The 19,234-nt window shown below is 40.1% G+C and overlaps 1 protein-coding gene and 1 pseudogene across 5 annotated transcripts in view; both read left to right on the forward strand.

Moving 5' to 3' along the window:
• Window positions 1–19,234, forward strand: part of shf (Src homology 2 domain containing F) — a 197,489-nt gene that overhangs the window by 3,997 nt on the left and 174,258 nt on the right. The gene's annotated exons all lie outside the window — the stretch shown is intronic.
• On the forward strand, window positions 3,793–4,008 carry LOC148366693 (U2 spliceosomal RNA; annotated as a pseudogene).

A 19,234-nucleotide genomic window follows, 5' to 3' on the forward strand; every position in this document is an offset into this window, starting at 1 on the left:
ACAGATAGGCAGGCAGAGCGCTTCTTGGAGCACTTTGTCATGTCCTGGCCACTCAGGAATTCTAACACACGCATACACTCAGGAGTAACTTGAGACGACCGGTGCAGGCGAGGTTAAGGACGCGTTTGTGCGATGACGAGGTATCCGGCTGCGGCCCACGGACTACACACGGCAACTGTGTGTAAACAATTTGGCTCTTGCATGGTTTATTATTCATTGACCTGTGTCTTTCTGAGCAGTCAGGACATTGCATAAAATGTACCATATATGCTTTGACCGTCTTTTGCTACCAACCATTGCATTCACATAACTTTCTCTCTAGGCTCTGTCTGCGGTGTTTTGCTTTTGCTCTATTGCAGTGGTTTTTAATCCTGTTAGAGCTACCGAATATCACCAGTTTTATATGCGCAATCACTAAACCCTACTTTTGTGTAAAATAGAATATAACCGGACCAACAAAGTGCATGAATTAATGATCAATTAATTCAAGTCAAGTCATGTTTATTTGTATAGCCCTTAATCACAAAGAGTCTCAAAGGGCTGCACAGACCACAGATTATTCTACAAACCACAGACTATTATGACACCATCCCCTGATCTAAAACCTACATGAGGGCAAGGAAAAACTCAAAAACCTCAACATGAGGAAAATGAAGAAAGCTTGAGAAGGGACCGCACATGAGGTCATCCCCCTTCCGGAATGACTAGGCTGGAATGGATGTTGCAATAACAAACAAAACAAAGATATTGTCAACGTGAAATATAGGTTATTCATATGCTATAGATTAGAAGTGTGCTTTAAGATTAGATTGATAAATTTCCACTGTGGTTTTAGATCGAATCTCAGGGGGAAGAGCATTCCACAGCACCGGGGCCCGAATGGAGAATGCTCTTGAACCTCTTGGCTCATGGGATCACCATTAGAACAGCATTTTCAGAGCGAAGGCTCTGGACCGGAACATAGGGGGGAATTAAATCTGAAAGATATGTGGGAGAAAGTCCATGAATGATTTTGTATACTACCATCAGAACCTTAAAATGACATCTTAAGCTAACAGGGAGCCAATGCAGGTTAGCTAAAATCGGGATCATGTGATCAAACTTTCTTGTCTTAGTCAAAAGCCTCGCTCCAGCATTTTGTACCAGGCTGAAGGCTTTTGACTATGGACTTTGGGAGACCGCAGAGTATTACAGTAATCGAGACGGGAGGTAACAAACGCGTGAATTATAATCTCCGCATCCGACTGAGACAGCATAGGGCGAATTTTAGCAATGTTGCGAAGTTGGAAGAAAGCTGTTCTGATATTATTCACGTGTGTTTGGTACAACCAGACCAACAAATTGCATGAATCAATAATCGATTACTGAACAATGTTGCTTTAGTTTTGTCAGTGTCAGGCTAGAGTTGCTAAACAGATAGGACACCAACTCTTATTCCTTTCCGTGATGCAATAGAATCAACATCGTCCAACTTCAACCAACCACTTTCTTTTGTTGCTTGCTTGACATGGTTAGCATGGATTGAATTATGAAAAAACTAATTAATTGAGTGTGCCAAATTCCAGGCAGTACTGATGGACCAAGCAATGTCATGTTATCATCTTTAGCCAGTGATGAATAGACATAATGAGTGGGTGTGTCTTGACCTCTGCGGCAGAGGCTCCACCAACTTCCTGAGACAGACTCACCAAACCCTAGGATTCGATTGAACTCGAGTCAAGAACCACTGCTCTATCCTGTGGACAATCCTTGATTCAAACATGCGTAAAATTTACTAATGTGCCTCTAGTACAACATGAGTAACATCCATTTCTGGTTGTATATTTGTGTTTTTGTTGCGCTGTAGTGGTGACTTCAGATCAGGGTTCTCAGACCACAATATCTTGGGTGGCCGCTGAAGCTACGGTCTGAGCCAAATCGAATATCCCAGAAGAAAAACCTTGATAAAAACATTCCAATGTTCTCAAACATTTTTTTTAATTGATTCTAAACAATGTACAATTTAAAAATAATCAACATTAAACGTCAATGTGCGCGACCTGAAGTTTTTCTATTCTCTGCCGTCATCTCCTGTCTTAAAGTCATGATTGCAGCCTCAGTCAGCTCATTCCACAAATACTAATACATTATTCTTTTTGTCATTTTTTTGGGTGTTCGGGTACGCGTTTAAACTGTATTTAGCAACAGATATTTTCTTAGGTTTTCTTAGGTTTACCATTTTCAGGCTACAGTTACGAAAAAATAACGGTGAAAAAAAAGTCTAAAGGTTGTTTATACTCAGTTGCGCCTTTTTAACACTTACTTGATGGAGGAAATATTCAGGGTTTGTACGGATGCTTGAATTTTTATGTTGTGTTATCAAAAATCAGACCGAGGTTAGGCAATGGTCCTAAAATGATCATATCAGGGGCTGCAATGGGCCCACAGGCCTTGAGTTTAAGACCTTTGCTTTAGAAGCAACATCAAGATTGTAACATTTTTCACTCTGTGGTGTTAACATTTCTGTTTTTATTATGTAGCATCTGTGCATCTTGTTTTCCTCTTCCCTCCTACCTTGTTCTGGCATGCCGAAAACAACTGTTATTGCCATCCGAAGTATATTTCCCATATGCCTGAAGATCAGCAAGCATGACAAAGTCATAAAACGCACCTACCTCTGCAGCTCAATTTTATCAGTCCTACACTTCTGTGGTAAACATGGAAGGCAAACAGGATCCCTTCTCCCCCCCCAAAAAAAATATCATTTAGCTCCAACTCATGCAGCTGTTCAAGCTGATTAAACAGATTACACATCGGTAGTACACTCTCACACATGTTGGCTGAACAGACTCCACTTTGTGTAGTGCGCTCCTCATGCTGAGCAGTACGGGCGATGCGAAATGAGTGCTGACAGTTTGGTGCTCTTGAGCAGCACACTGAGAGATTGGCTTTAAAGGTTTCTCGTCAGGTGCTGAGAGTGTGACACAAGAGTTCTATAGATTGCGAAGTCTGACATTTATATGAGATGACTCTCTGTTCATATTGATTTTAAGGACGAGTGGACAATAGGGTGAATACCAAGAATGCGGAAATAATTGGGAAGAATTTAGACATTTAAGTGGTAGATATATTAAGGGTAAAATGAATTTGATCTACTAGTGATCCCAAGAGCCAAGAAGAGATCCGCAGGTTCGAGAGCATTCTCTATTCGGGCCCCGGTGCTGTGGAATGCTCTTCTTCTGAGATTCGATCTGCAACCTCAGTGGAAATGTTTACATCCAAGCTTAAAACACACTTCTATTCTAAAGCATATGAATAACCTATGTTTTATGTTGACAATATCAGGGGATGGTGTTATAATAGTCTGTAATAATAGTTTGCAATAGTCTTTGATATGTGCAGACCTTTGAGACTCTTTGTGATTAAGGGCTATACGAATAAACATGACTTGACTCAATTTGAATGCTCTCTTCAAGTTGAAATGTGATTAGCATGTGCTGAATGGGGATTGCATTTCTTTTAAAAAGTTGGCATAAAAAACAAATGCACAAATACAACATACAATTTGCAATGGTACAAGATGGCATGAACTGTTAACATTCCTTTTAAAGGGGTCATTTCTAATGAGATTTTATAAACTGTTTACAGTATACAGTGATCCATCATTTATTGTGGGGGTCAGGTTCCAAAATGAGCCCATAAAAGGTAAAGTCTTTGAACTGGAAACCTTTATGTAGAAAGGATTATACTGTATAACTAAATACTCTACAATTACTTGGAATCAAAAAACAAAACATTTGTACAGCCCCAACCATTCGTTCGGCCTTTTGGCTAAGATCAAGTGTAGTAAGGCATAGAAGCTAAGTACTTAGCTTGGCCTTTTGGCTGAGACTATACTCTTAGGGATCATTTCTATAGTTTTTGCCATGATCTTTGATTTTTGCATTTCGGAGATGAAATAAGAGCTTGCTCTGTCCACTCCACGCATCGACCCGGTATTGCAGTACCTCCGGGAACGGTGCATTCGCAATGATCGCAGCAAGGCTTTAGGGCTAGGACCTTAGCTTGGCCTTTTGGCTGAGAGTAAGTGTCCCGGCTCCTAGGCTTTGTAGCGTATTATGAACTGACCGATAACGGATAATGGATAATGAATAACGAAGATAGAACAATAACCCTTAACCCCCCCCCCCCCCCCCCCAACAATTAAATGCATTTTATACTGTGAACATCTATTTATCTATCACCAAAAACTACTACCACAGGGCAGTGTCTGAGTTTCATGACAAAAAGTTACAGGACACCAGGGCAGACAACTCTGAAAAGTTGCCTGCCCAGCCATAAAGTTGCCTGCCCCATTTTTCACAACTTGAAACACAATAAGACGACTCATCGCATAAAAAAACGTTGTTGCAAAGTAGTAAGGATTGATCATCAGAATATATAACAGAACAACACTTTAAAATTAAGTTTATTATAAATCTACTTATAATATTCATTGATTGTATATGACATCACTGTTTTCCATCAGTATGTACCTGTATTTACTCATCTTCATTCTTGCAATGTTTGTGTTGCGTCGTCTGCTACAAGCCACGTGAACTCCTCTTTCCACGATGCTCTTAATGTACGTTTACGTTTTGTCGCGTCATGAATGTTGCTTCTTTTGAATCTTTCTTCAGGGCTGAGGTTTTGGCTTAATTCCTAACCACTTATCCATTTTTCTTGTGTTCTCTGTGCGTCTACTTTGGAAAATGAAATGCAAATGCGCGACCTTATAACGCTCGGGAAAGTCCGGAAGCACGAAGTTATTCGATGCAGGCTTCTGATTGGCTGCCAAGTATGCAAATTGCTAAACGAACCTATTTCGAACTCGGAATAAAGCAAACGTCTCATTTGAAAATATTATTATTATTTATTTTTCTTGAAAAAGTTGTCGGCCACCCGGGCGAAGACATTTTGAAAAGTTGTACGGCTGACGTAAAAGATGCACGCCCAGGGCAGACATTATATCAGACAGTGCTCAGGGACTGTTTAGCCAATCAGAAGGTAGAACCCAATGCATGATGCAAATCCGTGATATAGCAAAACCGTGAAAGGCAAATTGTGTTATCGCCAGGGATCACTGTATTCGTAAATGGTCAGTGTTCATCTTACCTCTGAAAAGTGATGGGTCCCGGGGACTCGCATGCTCAAAAAAAATCTATGGGTCCCAACAGAGATCTATGGGTCCCCAAAATTTAGCGTAATCGAGGTTGAAATCGAAAATCGGCGACAACAATATAATATAAATATATATATTCATTCAGTTTTAATCATCAAATTATTAATTCATTTCTTGCATCAAATTATTGTTGGTAATATACCGATTAAAGGGATAACCACAAACCTGTCTTTTTTAAATTTTCTCCTTCTATACTTCCTTTTTTTCTTAACTTCTTTATACAACATAATTCGTAATATCAATCATCAAAGCAAGTGAGCCGTTTGAGAGCTGGCTCTTTTTAATGAGTTGAGCCAAAAAAGCCGGTTCTCTAAAAAAAGACGGACTTCCTTTCACTACACAATGAGATCTCGTTGGCCGAGATCGGCGTGCAGACGAGAACTCGAACCGCGAGACCAAAACAACAATGGCGGATCTGCCTGACGAAAAGTTTGGAGTGCGGTAAATCTTTGTTGAAAAAAGTAATTGGGTAATAATGACAATTTTGTGGCAAAAAGGTTGCGTCCCGGGGACGCACGTTGATTTGAGACGATGCGTCCCCAGCAAAAATAATGCGTCTAGGATGCAGGGACGCGGGCAAACGAGAACACTGAATGGTATGCTGAAAAATCAACTCCTTTGCCAACAATTGATATCATGGTAACGAGACAAACACTGGCATGCAGATGTCTCTAAGTGCTGAAGACCTGATTAAAAAAAAAAACTCATCTTATTTCACGTAAATGCTTTAAGTATTCTTTGTCGATTGAGGGTGGCACTAACAACACAGAATATAACTAATGAAGGCTAGAAAAAATGCACTTGACTCAACTTCTCCTTGCTTGGCTGCATCGATGTTTCAATTACTTGACTGATGAACGCTAATTATATTATCACTTGGCTGATTAGCGAAATGCCAATGGAAGAAAGAAGGGTTATTTAGCCGGTTTGTTTTTACGTAATGGAGGAGGGGGGAAAACAATTTGCTTATTTGGACTTTGATGTTGAAAAATGCTAAAGTGTTTTGAAAGGCAAATAAATTGGAGGTCAGGTAGCATCCTTGAGCCAGAGACCATGAAGGAGTTATATAGAAACAGGCAATCTTTATTGAAGATTTATTCTTCTTCTATTCTAGTCCAAGCATGAAATGACTCTCCTGGATGTCTTGTTCAATGTAAGAAATCCAAATTTTACTTGCACAAGTACCTACTTTGCGGATGATATACATCTGCAGAGGACAAAGATAACCACCAGAATCCAGTCTGAATAAAATGAACCAGAACTAAGGTGTTAAGTCAAGTCAAGTCACATTTATTTGTACAGCCCTTAATCACAAAAATGTCTCAAAGGACTGCACAGGAATACAATTACACCATCGCCTGATCTTAAACCAACATGCGGGCAAGGAAAAACTCAAAACCTCAGCGTGAGGAAAAAGGAAATCTTGAGAAGGGGCCTCAAAAGTGGTAATCCCCCCAGGATGACCAGGGTGGAATAGATTTAGAATTGAGTCGCAGTACACAAACATAGTAAACATCAATAAAAGACAACTCTAGGGAACATGTTGAAATTTGTCCGGAAAGTGCATGACAGCAACGTTGCTTCAAGGCTGTTAACTAGTCCAGAAAGTCCATAACAGCAACGATGCAGCTTCCCATCTCTGCCAGCTGGTCAATGCAGGCGTTGACATGCTTCAGGTCAGACGCTCATCCTCTGACTTATCTCAAATCGTCCTTCTCCTTCTTATCACCACCAGCCGGGAAGTCGGAAAAAGACAGGACAATACAAAATACGAGGTGGGCATCAATCATAAGCTTTTGAATAGAAGTGTGTCTTAAGCCTTGATTTAAAAACTTCCACTGAGGTTGCAGATCTTATCTCCAGAGGCAGAGCATTCCACATCACCGGGGCCCGCATAGAGAAAGCTTTCGAGCCTGCAGAGGCTCAGTGCAGGAACATAGGGGGAAATCAAATCAAGGAGAGAAGAGGGCACAAGTCCATGCAAACATTTGTATGTTCGTATAAGAACCTTAAAGTCACATCTTAAGTGGACTGGGAGCCAGTGCAAGTTGTCCAGTACAGGAGTAATATGCTCAAATTTTCTTGTCTTAGTCAAGAGTCTCGCTGCCGCATTCAGAACCAGCTGCAAACTTTTGATGCTAGACCAGAAAGCAATACATTCCAGTAATCAAGCCGAGATGTAATAGAACCCTCTGCATCTGATTGGGACAGCATCAAACGAATCTTCGCAATATTACTGAGGTGGAAGAAAGCTATTCTAGTCACGTGTATGTGAAATGACAGATTAAGATCAAATATAACAACTAGATTTTGGACCGAGTCACTAAGTTTCAAATGATCATATAAAACTTATCCTAAGTACATATACCTATTATTATTTCCTTTTGACTATATGTTTACCTAATATTTACCACACATTTCTTACTGTATTGTTGCATAAATCAACCTTTAAGTCATTATCCTAAAACCTGTACTCAAGAATGCTATTGCTGCTGTCATTCCACTTAATTTGTCAACTATCTTGCCAGTTTAATGTTGGTGATAGAAATGAGTGGAGAGGTGCTGTAAAAGGATAGTTGGATGTTGGACGCGTTCTAAGTGATGGGCAAACTGTATGATGCGGCAGGGGTAAACCAGTGAAAGCGGTCGGGCCCTACTGTTGAACAGAAGAGTGTTTTGTGTCACCCTGACCCGAGTGACATGGCCGCTTTCTTGTGTCCTGTTTCATCTGGAGGGACGAAAGCATGACCGACTTGGGTGCCTGACTTGTTTGGGTGTTTGGGCATTTGGGTTGGCCATGGTCCAAAAATGTTTTTTGCTATTTTCATCCCTGTTTTTATTTGTTATTGAATGTGTTTGTTTTGCTGTCGGTCACCCCTGTTGAGGGATATGACCAAGGTAGGTAGATAGATAGAATAGATCTTGCCAGTTGCATGAAATCCGACTACCTTTGTTGTGTTGCTTCCAGACTGTGATAATGTGTTGTTTTTAATGACGGCAAGCCCTTCATGGTAGACGGCGCAGCGAAAGGTGATCAATTCTGATCCCGCCTCCAAACTCATTATAGGCCTCATCGCCTAGCTCATCGCTGCCTTTAACTTTTAGTCAAGGGCGCCTAGAAAAGGACATTGAGCCACACTCTGCAAAAAAAAAAACAGCGTAAACAAAGTGCGGTGGCGCGGAGCTGACAGGATACTGCAGCATCCTTGTGGCATGCCGTCATTAGCGTGTGTTTGCGCAAAGAGGGGTATAGGATTCTCCAGTCTTGAAGAGCCAGCTTGCATAGAATGGTCTATACATAGAAACACATTTCCACTGAGCTTATTGTGATGCTTCTTCTCACTGAGCCTTTTATACAAAACAAACACCTTAGCTCAGCATTGCAGAAAAAACACTTACTGCTTGTAAAGCTGGCATTTTTCCATCTTTCCCCCCAGTGTTGCTGCTTCTCCATAAAACTGTCCTGAGCCACAACTAGATCTTGTGATGTAGTTTTACAGTAGTTTAAAAATAGCAACAGTAAATTAAAAAATAAATCATAAAAACCTGGACTCAGACCCAGCGTCCAAATAACCAGTAACATTATAGTAACTTGTTGTTATCTCACCAGGTTCCAGGAGTTTTCCGTTTCTTTTTTTAAACTCACAATTCGGTTTTCAAAAGCAAGTGTTTTCTCGGACACCAGGTTTTAGCATTTGATTATGGTTGAAGACAAATAAATAAATAAAAGTTTTAACGGAAGATATTAAAAAAAAAAAAAATGTTAATACTCATTTACGAACTAAAATATAGAATAGAATATACCTTTATTGTCATTGTTACAAATGGGCTAACATATTGTGACAACGAAATTGGGCATGACACTCCAGTTTTACACATTCATAGTGAGGTATGAGCAAGAAGATAAAGGAACAGAGAAGATAATGTTATAAGACAAGGGGGATAAGGCTATAGTTATAATTTACATGGTATTTACACAAGAAATGTCGGCATGTGGGATGTTACATACAGGGTTGTCGTGATAACGTCGGTATCGTAACGGTTGTGCAATATTGCATTTGGTGCAAAGTCATCATAGTGCAAATATCACATTTCTAAACTGACAGTGCAAATTATCTTATGGTGTTCAATTAAAATACTACATTTAGGGGTAGGGATTCCCTGATCCTGTTCATGGGAACGGTATCTGGTAGATCCAGTTTAAACTGAGTGTATCAGGACTAATTGGATTCGATGCTTGTTTTCATCCAGTCTCATTCAAAAATAAAAACAAAAAATTAACATGCTTTTATAACTACAATTATGGCATAAAACAGGGGTGTCAAACTCATTTTAACTCGAGGGCCACACGATAGAACAAACACTCTGTCGGGGGCCGGACTAGTGGATTAAAGAGAAAGAAAAAGAGAGATTGGGAGAGAGCATGAGAAACAAAAGATAAAAAGTCATGAGAGAGGGGGAAAAGAAAGGGAGAGGAAGAAAGAAATCCAAAGAGAAATGGAAAGACAGAAGGAGAGAAAAGAGAAAAGAAAGCGCAAAGGGTATGAAGAGAGAAAGAGAAAAGAGAGAAAATTAAAAAAAAGGAAGTTAGAGAGAAAGAGAAAAAGAGAGACAGAGAAAGAGAGAGAGAGACAGAAAGAGAGAGAGAGTGGGAGAAACGGTGTGGAAGAGGGAGAGAGAAAGAAATAGAGAGCAAGAGCGAGAGAGAGATAAAGAGAGAGAGAAAGAAAAAAGAGAGAGAGAGCAAAAGAGAGAGAGATAAAGAGAAAGAAAGAGAGAGAGAAAGAAAAAAGAGAGAGAGAGCAAAAGAGAGAGAGAGACAGAAAGAGAGAGAGAGTGGGAGAAACGGTGTGGAAGAGGGAGAGAGAAAGAAAGAGAGAGCAAGAGAGAGAGAAAGAAAAAAGAGAGAGAGAGCAAAAGAGAGAGAAAGAGAGAGAGAAAGAAAAAAGAGAGAGAGAGATAAAGAGAGAGAGAGAGACACACAGAGAGAGAGAGAGAGAGAGAGAGGGAGAAACGGTGTCGAAGAGGGAGAGAGAAAGAAATAGAGAGCGAGAGAGAGAGAAAAAGAGAGAGAGAGATAAAGAGAGAGAGAGAGAGGTACAATGTCTTTGTGAGAGACACCTGGCTTTGACAACATCAAGTTGACATATTTCAACCTGCAGCTTGTTTTTCTCTTGCGCTTCTTGCGGGCCGGATTCAATCCCTTAGCGGGCCTGATCTGGCCCGCGGGTCGCCTGTTTGACACCTGTGGCATAAAACTACGTGCCAATTCTTACAGAGTTCCCGCGAATCCTTGTAAAGTTTCAATAGGCATCAAATTCATTATTCTAAAACTAAATCCTTGACTGGCATTAAAATGTCTTAAATTTTTGAAAGTCTTAAAAATGTGAACACATTAATCATATATAAATACGTATTTTATATATATATATGTTTGAACTAAAAAGATTTAGTAACATTTATCAAATGTCTATTTTGATAATTCTCTGATTTTACTTTAGTGCGACCACAATATCTAGAACCATTTAAATGGTGATGTGGTTTCAGTCAGAGCAGACACATGTCTTAGGACTACCCATAATCAGAGTTTGGTTGAATAGCCCAAAATTTTACTCAAGTATAGAATAGAACACAGAATAATATTACTCATGTAAAAGTAAAAGTAGTCATCCAAACACTTACTTGAGTAAAAGTAAAGAAGTACTCAATTATTACTCAAGTACTAAGTAACTGTAGTGAAGTCGGTTTTATTGATTTATGTAATCAACCACTCAGATCATCAAACTAACTAAGTCCATCCAATCAACCCAAAAATACATTTAATTTAAAAGACGATTAAAATAATCAATGTAAATTCAAGTGCTTTAATAAACAATCAAATACGAATAGTATAGATTAAATAAATAAATTGAGCACACGTAGCACCAAGTAGTGCACTCTATCTTAACAGGCTATGCAAGCATAAAACAAGAAGCTAGACCATGCACACGTACAAAGAAGACATTGAATATTGTAGCTGGTGTTTTGCGCCCTTTTTAAGTGGAACATGCTTTTGATTTGAGACCAGGGGTGCTCCTCCTCTTCTTTGTTTTCATAGTCTGTATTGCTAGGCGACATTATCGATCTGTTTCATCCATAAACGAAATTTCCCCCGCTAAAGTCGAATATGCTCACGTGACGAGGCTGCTACGTTTGGTTGGTTAAACATAGTAGTGCCTGGCAGAGTTCGGCGTCAAAATAAATGCGCCTTAGCGGAGACGGACAGACGTGGACTTATGTGTAGGGTTATTTATTAAGTACCGTATTTTCCGCACAATAAGGCGCACCGTGTTATAAGGCGCACCTTCAACGAATGATATATTTTAAAACTTTTTCCATACATAAGGCGCACCCCATTATAAGGCGCTATAAGTGCATGCTGGTTTAAGATCAGGTAATTGTGCAATTTTGTAATTGTAATCCTGTGCAGTCCTTCGAGACATTTTTGTGATTAAGGGCGTCATAAATAAATGTGACTTAACTTGACTTGGCTACAGTAGAGGATGTAGTTACGTTATGCAACCGTTAGATGGTGCCGCGCTAAAGGGAATGTCAACAAACAGCTTCCCACAACTCCATTCACTCCCAAAATAAATTAACAGCCGTTTTATTATTTTTCTCTGAGGTAAAGCATTTTCATGACACATCTTTAACATCTTTGAATAACAGCAAGGCATAACATTTTACTTTTCCTCCATTTAGTCAACACGCAAAAAAACGTTTGATACTGTTATGGTAAATTAAACGATCGCAATCGCAATATAGTGACACTCGTAATGTGCAAAAACAACAAGTGCAAAACAATAACAATAAAGCAATAACATAATAACTGTAAAATGTAAAACGTAAACACACACCTAGTAGGACCACCTCTGAATTCTTTAATGTTAAGTTCCCGTGCCAGCGCTGTTGCCTTCATTCGAATAGTTATTGTACTGACACTTCTACTTGCTGCTCTTTGTTCAACAACCCACTGTTCAAGTGTGTCCTCTATCTGTGGACATCTTGCTTTATTGCCACGGAAACTTTGTTTAATCTTCCTTACTTGGCCATCGATTCATTAATGTTGAACTCTCTCGCTGCTGCTCTATTCCCATGTTCTACTGCGTGACTGATCACCTTGAGTTTAAACTCTGCGTTGTAAGCATGCCATTTCAGGGTCTTCATACAAAACGCACAAATAAAAGAGAATTGTTGTTTAATACTTCCCAGTATGCACAGCGCACTTCTTCTGCGCGAAAAATGGAGTCAGTGGCTGCTTACCGTAAGTTGCGAGACCTTGTAATTCATTATTGATCCATATATAAGGCGCACCGGATTATAAGGCGCATAGTCAGCTTTTTAAAAAAAAATCAGATTTTATGTGCGCCTTATAGTGCGGAAAATACGGTAATAAAATGACGACTTCAATGTTGCCTAATTCTTCACAAATGTACTCAAGTAAAAGTATTCGGATTTAAAAATACACTTAGAAGTACAAAATGTCCAAAATGTACTCAAGTAAATATACTACGTTGCTACCCGTCGCTGCCCATAATACACTTAGCAACTTTGGAAGGAAACGTTTATTTTAGACCATGGGTGTCAGACAGGCGGCCCGCGGGCCAGATCAGGCCCGCTAAGGGATTGAATCCGGCCCGCGAGACAATACTCCGAGAAGCGCAAGAGAAAAACAAGCTGCAAGTTAAAATATGTCAACTTGATGTTGCCAAAGCCAGGTGCCTCTTACAAGGACACTGTATTTATTTATTTATTTCTCTCCGTCTCTCTCTCTCTGTCTCTCTCTCTCTTTCTTTTCCACCCCTTTTCTCCCACTCCGTCTCTTTCAATCTCTGTGTCTCTTTTTCTCTTCCTTTGTTGCTCTTTCACTCTCTGTGTCTTTTAACCTCTTTTGCTCTAACTTCCTTTTTTCCTTTTCTCTCTTTTCTCTTTCTCTCTTCATACCCTTCGCACTTTCTTTCCTCTTTTCTCCTTCTGTCTTTCCATTTCTCTTTGGATTTCTCTCTTCTTCTCCCTTTCTTTTCCCACTCTCTCACGACTTTTTCTCTTTTGTTTCTCACTCTCTCCCTCCCTCCCTCTCTTTCTTTTTCTTTCTTTTTCCCACCCTCTCTCCTTCCCTCTTTCTCTTATTTCTTTATCTCTTTTTCTTTCTCTTTAATCTACTAGTCCGGCCCCCGGCAGAATGTTTGTCCCATCGTGTGGCCCCCGAGTTAAAATGAGTTTGACACCCCTGCTTAAGACCATGGGAAAGTGTAAATTTAATGAGAAGTGGCCTTGGCTAAAAGCTGTGTCAGGTAACGAGTACAAGGCAACGATGTATTGTGTGCAAGAGATATTTGTGTTTTTTTGTTTGTTTCAATTGGGTCTTAAATTTGATTTCAAGAGGCATAAAAGTCTTGAATTTACTGGGCTTTAGATGTTGGAACCCTGCATTAATTCACAATCATTTTTTTAACAATGCATCATTACCTGCTACTTTGAAAACACTGATTTCTTGGTCTTTTTCACCCCACTTTGTTCCTTTTTTTGTAGTTTTTAAATTATTGCTGGAACCTTTCACCCCAATCACTAGAAAATCAACGTTTTCTCCTGTCCTCATCTCAGCCCCGTGATACCTTGAGCAATGTCATCTGTGCTCTCATCTATGATTCCCGCAAGCGAGATACACTCAAAATGGATAAAAATTGAAGAGTCTATCATGCTTTTTAACAGAGCCCTTCCGAAAAGTGCTGAGACTTCTAATTGCCTACTGTGATACCATCGTATGCAGTCTTCAGAAAACATACAGGTTCAGGATTCAGCCATTTTAACAGCTGAACAACAGACTCCTCACATTTTCTCATATTAACATTTATGAAATGAAAATGAAATGATCTGCATTTATATAGCGCTTTTCAAGTCAATGACTTCCCATAGCGCTTTACAATGTGCTCCACATTTCCCAATAGCGGCCTTGCAGCCATGTAGGGCGCTAACCTGCTTATTGGGGGTATTAGGGGTTCAGTGTCTTACCCAAGGACACTTCTACATGTAACACGGACGAGCCGGGATTCGAACTGAGATCCCTTGATCCCAAGACGAGCGCTCTACCTCCTGAGCTACTGCCGCCCAGTATCCGCATTGAATTAAACTATGTAACTGATATGTGTTAGTCTTCCCGTGTTTGAGAATGCCACACGCCTACGTTTTTTGAAGTGTCTCAGGAATTTTTCCTAGTGACACCTTGGGTTTTTTCTGTCAACATGTTACTCTCTAGCTCAAAAAATAACCAATGGTTGTCATGCCAAACATTCCAGAAACCCTGTCTGTGTGATGGAAGATTTGAAAAAAAAAACGGAAGGCGGTCTTTTGTTTTGGAGTCGTGTATACGCCCTAACTCGCCGAAGCATGTTGGTGTGAATTTATTTCCTCAAGAAAACCCTGCGTTGCGGCCAGTACCATTGAAAAATCCGCAACATTCTTTGCATAAACGTCCCTTTCCCGTAATCCAGCATCATTTAATATGATAACTACCGTAAATTACGGACTATAAGCCGCTACTTTTTTCCCAAACATTCAACCCTGCGGCTTATTCAGTGATGCGGCCAATTTATGTAATTTTTCTAACAGCCGACAGCGGCGCTCGAGTACAAAAGGTAAGATTTAGACCGGTGGAATATATGCACAGAGGAAGACTGCAACTTCTTAGCCTGTGCACAAATTAAATTAGCGTAGACATATCCTCATCATGCAAATTGCAAAAAGAAAGTCACATGACGTAGCTTTCAAGCTAAAAGCAAACGAGCAGTCCGATAAAGAAGGTAACAGAGCTACTGCACGTAATCTTCACATTGTGAGCGTGTTGCTAGCGTGTTTTTGATTAAGGGAGCGTGGGACGACGTCTTTGTGAAAAAGTTTCTTTCCCATACTGGGGAATACGACTTTGGTGGCGTCAGTTATAGGGAGGGAGAGGAGGACGGTTTACCATGGTTTCTACAAGTACGGTATGTTTTTTTTTTTTTTTACAGACTCGTTTACTGCGTTGCGAGCGTGTTGCTAGTAGCGTTTTGCTACCCTTCACAGGCACGGTTTGGGATGAAAGTTATAATATTATAATTAAGGCTTTGAAAACTCTCTCGGTGTACCGTCTTTCTTTGTAAATATTTGTAACCGATGTATAATATGTATTTGCACCTTTATATTTTTGTAATGTAATTATTTGAGACACTTATTGTTATATGTTTTGCGAATTAAAAAAGAGGGGCGGAGCAAACACGGGCTGACAGGAAGTGGGGTAAAGGTGAGTGAGACCTGTTGTCGCGGCGGACAATAGTGGATATATATTTTTCCCACCCTTACCTTTGGAAATATAGACTTTTTTCCTTGGATTAGTTTCAACGGGTACCCAGACTCTGCAGGTCTGCATCAAACCTTAAGTACCGGTATCATTTTCTGTTCATTTTGCCGGCTGTGGTTTTTGGACTGTGTAGTTTATATTCAGTTACAATCGCGGGACTTAAAGTCGGGTTTGGGCATATTTTGTGATTGTGTTACATGTTTTAATGTGGGCGCATTCGGCTTATATACAGGTGCGGCTTGTGTAAGTACAAAAGCGGTTTTCCTCTTAAAATGTGGTGGGTGCGGCTTATAATCAGGTGCGCTCTATAGTCCAGAATTTACGGTATTTATGGTTTTGGTTTTTATGAACCGTGAGCCCTGAGGGCATTGGATGGCCGTTTATTACCATCTTTGCCACAATCAAGCTTACCTGCTGCTGTTTAAATCGTGTAAAACCGAAACCTCAGTCAAACTACTCCGCCAGGTCACAATCAGGCCTCAGACAGGAAGTTGACATTTATTATCCCTTTTGTTTACTGGCAACACGTGTCGCCTGGGGGAACGCTGGTGGTTGGGCACATTCTCTCAACCCAATGATTAAATGGACGTAAGCAATCAGCAAAGGTTCTTGTTTCCATGAGGTTAACATCTATGCAATCTGTGGTTTTTTTTTTTACTTCATTGAGTTGATTCTTCATAAACTTGCCTTTATTTTTTTACTTATGTTGGTTAGCTTTTGATTTCCGTATTTGAGCTTTTATTTTGTGGAATGAAACCTTTTTTCTTTACGCACGTTATAAATCTAACTCTAGCCTGTTTGATAAGGAACTATCACCTTTACCGACCCGATATACAGAGATCTCTGGTTTCGCGGTTTATTTAGACCAGAACAACCCGCGGAAAGTGAAAATCCACAAAGTAGCGTTGCTACTTCATGATTTACGTCGAAATTACCAACTGAAAGTATACCAATGTAACAAAATAACAACTATAGATCTACATATAAAAACAGAATACAGAATTGCAGTTGAATAAATGGTCTTTGTCATCACACAATAGTAAAGAAATTCGATGGGTTCCCCATTCAGAGTTGGAAAGCGATTTAGAGAGTGGCTGGCTAGCTGCTTTCTATCACTCGGGTAATCGCGTTTTCAGAAAGGTTTTTACAATAATTAAAATACACACAGGTCACAAATGCTGCGGTTTCCCACGATTTATAGCTCAAGGTCATCTGTTTCTCCGGAAATGGATCTGGCATTGAGGACTGGCCATGTTTGGCAGGGGTGGCTTAAGATAGTTGTCAGCCTGGTCGTTGCATTAGGCCAGACCTGCAGGATCGCCATCGCTTTCTCTCCCCATGCCGCCTCGGTCGATTCACGGACGCGATTACAATTCACAGAGCACTTTTCTGACTTTACACAGAGTGTGATTCATTTGAGTCGTTCCTCTTCTATGTAACGAGCCGCCAAAAGCTTGTGGTCACTTTCCAGTTTGTTTAGCTACAAAGGCGTTGACCTTTGCGCCCGCCCACCCCAGCTGTTTGACTGACAGCATACAGCATCCTATCACAGTCGCGCACAGAGTCACGCCCACCCAGCCTGCTCCTCGTAATAGCTGTGTGCTCTGTCTGAACATTTAAAGATGAACCCAAAATGCAACACACTATTGGAAATTATATGTAATTCAACATTCTTTAAACATTGTAATTCATATTGGCAGTGGCTCAGGAGGTAGAGCGCTCGTCTTGGGATCAAGAGATCGCAGTTCGAATCCCGGCTCCTCCGTGTTACATGTCGAAGTGTCCTTGGGTAAGACACTGAACCCCTAATACCCCATATATATATAAATGCAGATCATTTCATTTCATTTTATATTTACATCTGTTGCTCTTAGTATGTTCATATCACGTAATGTGTATCACTCCCAACTTTCCCGAAAACGAAAAACAAATCCAGTGCTTCAATTGTCAATATGCAGCCACTGTCTGCAATTGTTGGTCATTGCTTACTCATTCCAGGATTTAGGAAGTGCTCCCTTCCTGACAGGAAGTGTTTACGGCTCTGCAACATTCCCTTTTTAACTCCACAAGCCTCCGCTTGCCTCTCTGGGTGAAAATACATATCCAAGGGTTAAAATTTTCCCAGCTGTTGTGGCCAGTGTTCCCCCTCAGCTGTGCGCGTGCGCAATTGCGTACTGCTCGCACATTCTCAGCGCACAAGAAAATCTAGCCAGCGCACAAAAATGAGAGCTCAAAAATTCTAATTAAGAAGCGACTTAAGTCAAAGTTACAGTGCATGAAGGTAAAAATACACGGGTTCCCCTGACGTTGTGTCCTAAATGCGGTATTTTGAAGTCGAGTAAAGTTAGTAGAGTTTGTCGAGAACCGGCTTCTTCGGCTCGGCTCACTAAAAGGAACCGGCTCTTTCGGGTCCTAAATGGCTCTTCGGGTTGTTTTTGCTTCTTTAATCCCAACATGACCAAATATTATGTAAAATTATGCACAAAATGACTTAAAGGAAGGGGGGAATAGAACAAAAAAGAAAAAAATACCAAAATGAAAAAGTAGTGAAAAGCTGAGAAAAAAAACAAAAGGAAGAAAAAAGAAGGAAAAATTTAGGGAGAAAAACAGAAAAAAAAGAAAAGAAAGAAACAAAGGAAAAAAGTAAATAGAGAACAAAAAGAAAAAAGTAACAGCTAGGAAAAAATAATCACAATGAGATTTTTTAAAAACACGGAAAAAAGAAGAAAAAGTTTGTGTTGCATTCAAATAATTTCCAATTATATCAAGTGAATCTTGTTGCCAACATTGTACTTCCACTAAAAAATGTGATTAAATACAGTTATGTATCGTGCAACCGACTAAATAAACCCCCCAAAATGTTAGTATTATGCGACAAAAGATACCAGGAAAAAAATAAATGGAAATCTTGTGAAAGAATTGTTGTAAAAACAAATTACGTTTGTAGGCCGTACAACCTTTGCAATAATACATGAGTCAATTCTTTCAAAAGGGAATTTTTTTTTGCATTGCCGGAAATTCAGCAAAATGTAACGTGATGTCAAGTTTTGGACATGTTTGATAATGGATTAGTTGCCACACTTGGGGTTGCTGTTGCTTACTGTTGTTTCAAGCGTTGCTCACCGACTTTGTGTGAACGCTCAGACCCGTGGAAAATTAGAGGGAACATTGGTTGTGGCTGAACCCCTGATGTCGAAAATATTGTCAAATAGTGATTGCCGCGCGGCCGTCGCACGCACTTCTTATCATGCTGCCTTGTGGGACCAGGATGGGGATTTTTGCTTAAAAGACGAGCTACATATTGGGAATTTAAGACTCGGCCCTGTCTGAGCATCTTCTAATATCATCTGCTCCAGAGGCTATCTGAGCCCATGTCCAATCACTGTCCTTATGTCAAAAACAGAACTAACCAAAACATGACTTAGTTTATCTTTTGTCCCTGATAATGTTCAGTTTTGTTGTGCCCTTGTCAGCACAGTGTGACCCCAAACTTCTTAGTATGCAGCCGCATCTTTGCCTGTTAGGTCTTTCCCTTTTTAACCTTACTCATGCATTGTCGAAGAAAAAAATGCAAATGAGCATTTCTGTGTAATTACAGTGGTTGTGGGATTAACATAGTTTATAACTTTTCAACATTCCGCTGCTGCACCAGCACCGTT

Source organism: Urocampus carinirostris, chromosome 4 (assembly GCF_059441175.1).
Source record: "Urocampus carinirostris isolate Australia breed hairy pipefish chromosome 4, RoL_Ucar_1.0, whole genome shotgun sequence".
Classification (NCBI taxonomy): domain Eukaryota; kingdom Metazoa; phylum Chordata; class Actinopteri; order Syngnathiformes; family Syngnathidae; genus Urocampus; species Urocampus carinirostris.